The sequence below is a fragment of the Nerophis lumbriciformis genome, linkage group LG13 (assembly GCF_033978685.3).
Source record: "Nerophis lumbriciformis linkage group LG13, RoL_Nlum_v2.1, whole genome shotgun sequence".
NCBI classification, from domain to species: Eukaryota; Metazoa; Chordata; class Actinopteri; order Syngnathiformes; family Syngnathidae; genus Nerophis; species Nerophis lumbriciformis.
Genome location: NC_084560.2, coordinates 5,298,314 through 5,308,290, shown reverse-complemented (window position 1 = coordinate 5,308,290; position 9,977 = coordinate 5,298,314).

The following is a 9,977-nucleotide window of genomic DNA, read 5'->3' as shown; positions in this document are numbered from 1 at the left end:
CATTCATATTCATACACCTAACATCCATTCAAATGTATACACCAAACATTCATTCATATTTATACACCAAACAATCATTCATTCATTCATACAACAAACATTCAGTCATTCATTCATACGACAAACATTCATTCATTCATACACCAAGCATGTATTAATTCACACACCAAACATTCATTCGTATTTATACACCAAACATTCATTCATATGTATACACCAAACATGTATTCATATTTATACACCAAACATTTATTCTTTCATGAATTAATGTATTCATATTTATACACCAAACATTTATTCTTTCATGAATTAATTAATTCATACATACACCAAACATTAATTCATTCATACACCAAACATTCATTCATTCATACAATAAACATTCATTCATATTCATACACCAGACAATCATTCAAAATCATACACCTAACATTCGTTCATATTTATACACCAAACATTCATTCATTCATTCATTCATACAATAAATATACATTCATATTCATACACCAAACATTCATTCATTTCCATACACCAAACAATCATTCATATTCATACATTAATTCATTCATATATTTATACACCAAACAATGATTCATTCATACACCAAACATTCATTCATTCATTCATACACCAAAAAATAATTCATATTCATGCACCTAACATTCATTCATATTTGTACACCAAACATTAATTCATTCATACAATAAATATACATTCATATTCATACACCAAACACCCATTCATATTTATACACCAAATATTCATTCATTCATTCATACAATAAATATACATTCATATCCATACACCAAACATTCATTCATTTTCATACACCAAACAATCATTCATATTCATACACCAAACATTAATTCATTCATATATTTATACACCAAACAATTATTTATTCATACACCAAACATTAATTCATTCATTCATTCATATGCCAAACATTAATTCATATTCATAAACCAAACATTCATCCACATTCATACACCAAACATTCATTTATATTCATACAGCAAATGTTAATTCATTCATACACCAAACAGTCATTCATATTCATACACCAAACATTCATATACCAAACATTACTTTATCATCATACACCAAACATTCATTCATTCATTCATACAATAAATATACATTCCTATCCATACACCAAACATTCATTCATTTTCATACACCAAACAATCATTCATATTCATACACCAAACATTAATTCATTCATATATTTATACACCAAACAATGATTCATTCATACACCAAACATTCATTCATTCATTAATTCATACACCAAAAAATAATTCATATTCATGCACCTAACATTCATTCATATTTGTACACCAAACATTCATTCATTCATTCATACAATAAATGTACATTCATATTCATACACCAAACACCCATTCATATTTATACACCAAATATTCATTCATTCATTCATACAATAAATATACATTCATATCCATACACCAAACATTCATTCATTTTCATACACCAAACAATCATTCATATTCATACACCAAACATTAATTCATTCATATATTTATACACCAAACAATGATTCATTCATATGCCAAACATTAATTAATTCATTCATTCATACGCCAAACATTCATTCATATTCATAAACCAAGCATTCATCCACATTCATACACCAACCATTAATTCATTCATTCGTTCATACACCAAACATTCATCCACATTCATACACCAAACATTCATTTATATGCATACACCAAATGTTAATTCATTCATACACCAAACACTTATTCATATTCATACACCAAACATTCATACACCAAACATTAATTCATATTTATACACCAAACGTTCATTCACTCATAGATAGATAGATACAGGTGTGAATGATTGATGGGTTCTACATGTAAAGCGACTTTGGGTACTTAGAAAAGCGCTATATAAATCCCAGTTATTATTATTATTATTATTATTATTATTATTATTATTACAGTAGATATCATATTCATACTCCAACAGTGTTGGCGCTAGGAATCTTCAAAATGGGTACATTTCTGGGGTCCCACTTTTTTGTAAGCGTTAGAAAACAAATGATGAATGTATGCATGATCCTGTTATATCTCACATTCTATGTCGTGTTTTGTCATAAACGTTACTTCAATCATTAACAAAATAATACAAAATAAAACTCATGTTTATGCATATGTAAATGTATTCACTTAGAATCATTCATTCACTTTCTTCTTTCCTTCATGCATCTAAACTTTACTAGTTTATTTAATAAGTTGTATGTGTATTTATTTCAGTATAAAAGTGTCAGTTATTAAATACTAATAAGTTGAAGGTGTATTTATTTCAGTATAAAAGTGTCAGTTATTAAATACTAATAAGTTGAAGGTGTATTTATTTCAGTATAAAAGTGTCAGTTATTAAATACTAATAAGTTGAAGGTGTATTTATTTCAGTATAAAAGTGTCAGTTATTAAATACTAATAAGTTGAAGGTGTATTTATTTCAGTATAAAAGTGTCAGTTATTAAATACTAATAAGTTGAAGGTGTATTTATTTCAGTATAAAAGTGTCAGTTATTAAATACTAATAAGTTGAAGGTGTATTTATTTCAGTATAAAAGTGTCAGTTATTAAATACTAATAAGTTGAAGGTGTATTTATTTCAGTATAAAAGTGTCAGTTATTAAATACTAATAAGTTGAAGGTGTATTTATTTCAGTATAAAAGTGTCAGTTATTAAATACTAATAAGTTGAAGGTGTATTTATTTCAGTATAAAAGTGTCAGTTATTAAATACTAATAAGTTGAAGGTGTATTTATTTCAGTATAAAAGTGTCAGTTATTAAATACTAATAAGTTGAAGGTGTATTTATTTCAGTATAAAAGTGTCAGTTATTAAATACTAATAAGTTGAAGGTGTATTTATTTCAGTATAAAAGTGTCAGTTATTAAATACTAATAAGTTGAAGGTGTATTTATTTCAGTATAAAAGTGTCAGTTATTAAATACTAATAAGTTGAAGGTGTATTTATTTCAGTATAAAAGTGTCAGTTATTAAATACTAATAAGTTGAAGGTGTATTTATTTCAGTATAAAAGTGTCAGTTATTAAATACTAATAAGTTGAAGGTGTATTTATTTCAGTATAAAAGTGTCAGTTATTAAATACTAATAAGTTGAAGGTGTATTTATTTCAGTATAAAAGTGTCAGTTATTAAATACTAATAAGTTGAAGGTGTATTTATTTCAGTATAAAAGTGTCAAAAGTGTTTTGCTTGGGTGATGAAATGATGACAATGGTGTGCCAGGACATGCATACATTATTTATTTACATCTCTACATCAAACTTCACATTCAGCCCTCAATTCTAAGTTGTTTGGGGCTTTTTTTTAATGTTGTTTTTCAGCCCTTTTTGTCAAAGAAAACTGTTTTTATTTATTTATGGCAAAACACACAAAATATGCAAAAACTGTTTCAAAGTGTAATATTTGATGTGAAGTAATGGGAGTCTTGGATAGGTCAATAATTCATAATAACATTTATTTTGATTCAATATTATGTTTTGAGCAATGACAGTTTTAAAGAAAAAACTTTGTTTTAATAGTCAACATTGCAACTTTTTTATTCCACTTTTGTTTGTTTTTTGTTTATTTTAATAGCATTTTTAGAATTAGCCTTTAAAACAATAGCTGCGGGCCACGAATTGTCTCCGGGCCACACTTTTGACACCTGTGTTATAGATAATTTAAAAAATGACATCTAATAAGTCAATGGATAAAAAGTTGATCATAACGCACAGTCAGCATTTCTGCTTCAGTAAACAATGACGGTGATGATGTCACTTGCTAACTCATACTTGCCAACCCTCCTGGATTTTCCGGGAGACTCCCGAAATTCAGCGCCTCTCCCGAAAACCTCCCGGGACAAATTTTCTCCCGAAAATCTCCCGAAATCCAGGCACACAATATAAACAAGCATACCTGCCCAATCACGTTATAACTGTAGAATGATCGAGGGCGACTTCTTGGTTTCTTATGTGGGTTTATTGTTAGGCAGTTTCATTATCGTCCTCACAGCGAGGCAACAACACACAACAACAGCATTTCGTCTACCGTAAAGCAGTTCGTCTGCCGTAAACAGCAATGTTGTGACACTCTTAAACAGGACAATACTGCCATCTAGTGCATTTGATGAAAGCACTTTTTGCGTGCCACAAAGCAATGCTCATCAGTGAGGGCGTTCAGCATGGTTAGAAAAATAGTGACAAATAGAACAAGGATGGACAATTCAACCCTTAACTCAACAATGAGTAGATGAGTGTTATGTGTGTGTACAGGTAAAAGCCAGTAAATTAGAATATTTTGAAAAACTTGATTTATTTCAGTAATTGCATTCAAAAGGTGTAACTTGTACATTATATTTATTCATTGCACACAGACTGATGCATTCAAATGTTTATTTCATTTAATTTTGATGATTTGAAGTGGCAACAAATGAAAATCCAAAATTCCGTGTGTCACAAAATTAGAATATTACTTAAGGCTAATACAAAAAAGGGATTTTTAGAAATGTTGGCCAACTGAAAAGTATGAAAATGAAAAATATGAGCATGTACAATACTCAATACTTGGTTGGAGCTCCTTTTGCCTCAATTACTGCGTTAATGCGGCGTGGCATGGAGTCGATGAGTTTCTGGCACTGCTCAGGTGTTATGAGAGCCCAGGTTGCTCTGATAGTGGCCTTCAACTCTTCTGCGTTTTTGGGTCTGGCATTCTGCATCTTCCTTTTCACAATACCCCACAGATTTTCTATGGGGCTAAGGTCAGGGGAGTTGGCGGGCCAATTTAGAACAGAAATACCATGGTCCGTAAACCAGGCACGGGTAGATTTTGCGCTGTGTGCAGGCGCCAAGTCCTGTTGGAACTTGAAATCTCCATCTCCATAGAGCAGGTCAGCAGCAGGAAGCATGAAGTGCTCTAAAACTTGCTGGTAGACGGCTGCGTTGACCCTGGATCTCAGGAAACAGAGTGGACCGACACCAGCAGATGACATGGCACCCCAAACCACCACCCAACCATGCAAATTTTGCATTTCCTTTGGAAATCGAGGTCCCAGAGTCTGGAGGAAGACAGGAGAGGCACAGGATCCACGTTGCCTGAAGTCTAGTGTAAAGTTTCCACCATCAGTGATGGTTTGGGGTGCCATGTCATCTGCTGGTGTCGGTCCACTCTGTTTCCTGAGATCCAGGGTCAACGCAAGTTTTAGAGCACTTCATGCTTCCTGCTGCTGACCTGCTCTATGGAGATGGAGATTTCAAGTTCCAACAGGACTTGGCGCCTGCACACAGCGCAAAATCTACCCGTGCCTGGTTTACGGACCATGGTATTTCTGTTCTAAATTGGCCCGCCAACTCCCCTGACCTTAGCCCCATAGAAAATCTGTGGGGTATTGTGAAAAGGAAGATGCAGAATGCCAGACCCAAAAACGCAGAAGAGTTGAAGGCCACTATCAGAGCAACCTGGGCTCTCATAACACCTGAGCAGTGCCAGAAACTCATCGACTCCATGCCACGCCGCATTAACGCAGTAACTGAGGCAAAAGGAGCTCCAACCAAGTATTGAGTATTGTACATGCTCATATTTTTCATTTTCATACTTTTCAGTTGGCCAACATTTCTAAAAATCCCTTTTTTGTATTAGCCTTAAGTAATATTCTAATTTTGTGACACACGGAATTTTGGATTTTCATTTGTTGCCACTTCAAATCATCAAAATTAAATGAAATAAACATTTGAATGCATCAGTCTGTGTGCAATGAATAAATATAATGTACAAGTTACACCTTTTGAATGCAATTACTGAAATAAATCAAGTTTTTCAAAATATTCTAATTTACTGGCTTTTACCTGTAAATGTGTAAATAAATGAACACTGAAATTCAAGTATTTATTTTATTTATATATATATATATATATATATATATATATATATATATATATATATATATAAAATACTTGACTTGGTGAATCCTAGCTGTAAATATACTCCTCCCCTCTTAACCACGCCCCGCCCCCAACCTCCCGAAATCGGAGGTCTCAAGGTTGGCAAGTATGTGCTAACTTGTCAGCCACTTCTCCAAGAGACTCCTTTTCAACACTCCTCGCACATGAACACTTCAAAAGGCACACATTTGTTGACCCGCAAACTATGTTTTCGGTCTGGTCGGGTGTTGTCTCCATCCTGGAACCACGTGGATCCAGCGGGAGATAAAAGTGACGTTTCCATAGACGCACAAAGACTAAAACAAGTCATTTACTGGAGCCATGGCACAGGATGAAGTTAAAAACCATCAAGTCTTTCTTTTGATAGCTCCTCGCGCTAAAGTGGTCCGAGTGCAAACTGAGGCAGTATTTGTCATTGAGAAAATCCAAATTTACGACCAATAAAAACGCAAAAACAGGGACCGAAATTTGACCCGGCAAATAGAAACCAAACAAAACACCGGCGGAAAACGATAAAAAATCGATTTTTTTTTAAATGCGTAAGAAGACACAAAAAGTGCGTTAACGCCAACACTGGTCTGTTGATGTTGTTGTACTTGCTAAAGTCTCTTCTGACATATTGTAATTGTTGGAAATAAACCAAGACCACAGTTCCAGTTTGATGCTGGTGTGGATTTATTTTAGTCCCATTACTTTTTAGTAAACAGAAGCGACTGGAAGGTGTGTTGACCTTGGCTTGGCTGCACTTCCCTGACTTTCAGGCTTACTGTATGCTTGTTGTGCTCATTCATTCACTCAGCCATTCATTCACTGCACTTAATCTCTGGGAATCTAGAGCAATTTGGAAAACAGCAGCAGCAGCAGCAGCAGCGAGCAGAGTGCCAGGTCTAATCCGGGTCTCACGACAGTGGCCTGTCTCTCGCTCAGTCTTTCGCCCGCTGCGCCTCGTGTCCACACGGAGCTTACTTATTGTCCATTACGGCCTGTTCTCACACAATAATCCAGCGGCGTAAAACACTAGAGTGCTATTGCTGCTTTGGCTGCTCCGCCTCACCCCATATGCCGCTGGAGATGTCCTCTGCCATCTGCCCTCTGTGAGAAAGAACACAAGAAAAAACGATTAGTGATTTCAACTCATCTGGAAGAGGTCTGGGCTTTGTCCTGTCTGAAAAACTTCAAAATAGTTGATTGTTTCGTGCTGCTTTGTAACATGTTGCAAACTGTCCTTAGGGGTGAAAAGATCTAGACCCCAGTTGCGGGAGAAGTAACGGCCCCAGCCGCGGTCTGTAGGAAGCAGCACCTGATGTGCCCACCTGTCCTTAGGGGTGGAAGGATCTAGATCCCAGCCGTGGTCTGTAGGAAACAGCACCTTATGTTGACACCTGTACTTAGGGGTAAAAGGATCTAGATCCCAGCCGTGGTCTGTAGGAAGCAGAACCTTATGTTGCCACCTGGTCTTAGGGGTGGAAGGATCTAGATCCCAGCCGTGGTCTGTAGGAAGCAGCACCTTATGTGGCCACCTGTCCTTTAGGGGTGGAAGGATCTAGACCCCAGCTGCGGTCTGTAGGAAACAGCACCTTATGTGGCCACCTGTCCTTAGGGGTGGAAGGATCTAGATCCCAGCCATAGTCTGTAGGAAGCAGAACCTTATGTCGCCACCTGTCCTTAGGAGTGGAAGAATATAGATCCCAGCCGTGGTCTGTATGGAGCAGCACCTGATGTGCCAACCTGTCCTTAGGGGTGGAAGGATCTAGATCCCAGCCGTGGTCTGTAGGAAGCAGCATCTTATGTGGCCACTTGTCCTTATGGGTGAAAGGATCTAGATCCCAGCCATGGTCTGTAGGAAGCAGAACCTTATGTGGCCACCTGTCCTTAGGGGTGGAAGAATCTAAATCCCAGCCGTGGTCTGTAGGAAGCAGCACCTCATGTGGCCACCTGTCCTTAGGGGTGGAAGGATCTAGATCCCAGCTGTGTTCTGTAGGAAGCAGACCTTATGTTGCCACCTGTGCTTAGGGGTGGAAGGATCTAGACCCTAGTTGCGGGAGAAGTAGCGACTCCGGCCGCGGTCTGTAGGAAGCAACACCATATATGGCCGCTTGTCCTTAAGGGTGGAAGGATCTAGATTCCAGCCATGGTCTGTAGGAAGGAGCACCTTATGTGGCCACCTGTCCTTAGGGGTGAAAGGATCTAGATCCCAGCCGTGGTCTGTAGGAAACAGCACCTTATGTTGCCACCTGTCCTTAGGGGTGGAAGGATCTAGATGACAGCCGTGGTCTGTAGGAAGAAGCACCTTATGTGGCCACCTGTCCTTAAGGGTGGAAGGATCTAGATTCCAGCCATGGTCTGTAGGAAGCAGAACCTCATGTGGCCATCTGTCCTTAGGAGTGGAAGGATCTAGATCCCAGCCATGGTCTGTAGAAAGCAGACCTTATGTTGCCACCTGTGCTTAGGGGTGGAAGGATCTAGACCCCAGTTGCGGGAGACGTAACGGCCCCAGCCGCGGTCTGTATGGAGCAGCACCTGATGTGCCAACCTGTCCTTAGGGGTGGAAGGATCTAGATCCCAGCCGTGGTCTGTAGGAAGCAGCATCTTATGTGGCCACCTGTCCTTAGGAGTGGAAGAATATAGATCCCAGCTGTGGTCAGTAGGAAACAGCACCTTATGTTGCCACCTGTCCTTAGGGGTGAAAGGATCTAGATCCAAGCCGTGGTCTGGAGGAAGCAGAACCTTATGTGGCCACCTGTCCTTAGGGGTGGAAGAACATATATCCCAGCCGTGGTTCATAGGAAACAGCACCTTATGTGGGCATCTGTCCTTAGGGGGGGAAGGATCTAGATCCCAGCCGTGGTCTGTAGGAAGCAGCGCCTTATGTGGCCATCTGTCCTTTGGGATGGAATGATCTAGATCCCAGCCGTGGTCTGTAGGAAGCAGCACCTTATTTGGCCATCTGTCCTTAGGGGTGGAAGGATCTAGATCCCAGCCGTGGTCTGTAGGAAGAAGCACCTAATGTGGCCACCTGTCCTTAGCGGTGGAACGATCTAGATCCCAGCCGTGGTCTGTAGGAGACAGCACATTATGTGGCCACCTGTCCTTAGGGGTGGAAGGATCTAGATCCCAGCCGTGGTCTGTAGGAAACAGCACCTTATGTGGCCACCTGTCCTTTAGGAGTGGAAGGATCTAGACCCCAGCTGCTGTCTGTAGGAAGCAGCACCTTATGTGGCCACTTGTCCTTAGGGGTGAAAGGATCTAGATCCCAGCCGTGGTCTGTAGGAAGCAGCACCTTATGTTGCCACTTGTCCTTAGGGGTGAAAGGATCTAGATCCCAGCCGTGGTCAGTAGGAAGCAGCATCTTTTGTTGCCACTTGTCCTTAGGGGTGAAAGGATCTAGATCCCAGCCGTGGTCTGTAGGAAGCAGCACCTGATGTGCCAACCTGTCCCTAGGGGTGGAAGGATATAGATCCCAGCCGTGGTTTGTAGGAAGCAGCACCTTATGTGGCCATCTGTCCTTAGGGGTGGAAGGATCTAGATCCCAGCCGTGGTCTGTAGGAAGCAGCACCTTATGTGGCCATCTGTCCTTAGGGGTGAAAGGATCTAGATCCCAGCCATGGTCTGTAGGAAGCCAGGTGGGGCGGTATAGCTCAGTTGGTAGAGCGGCCGTGCCAGCAACTTGAGGGTTGCAGGTTCAATCCCCGCTTCCGCCATCCTAGTCACTGCCGTTGTGTCCTTGGGCAAGACACTTTACCCACCTGCTCCCAGTGCCACCCACACTGGTTTAAAAATGTAAATTAGATATTGGGTTTCACAATGTAAAGCGCTTTGAGTCACTTGAGAAAAGCACTATATAAATATAATTCACTTCACTTCACTTCACAAGAAGCACCTTATGTGGCCACCTGTCCTTAGGGGTGGAAGGATCTAGATCCAAGCCGTGGTCTGGAGGAAGCAGAACCTTATGTGGCCACCTGTCCTTAGGGGTGGAAGAACATA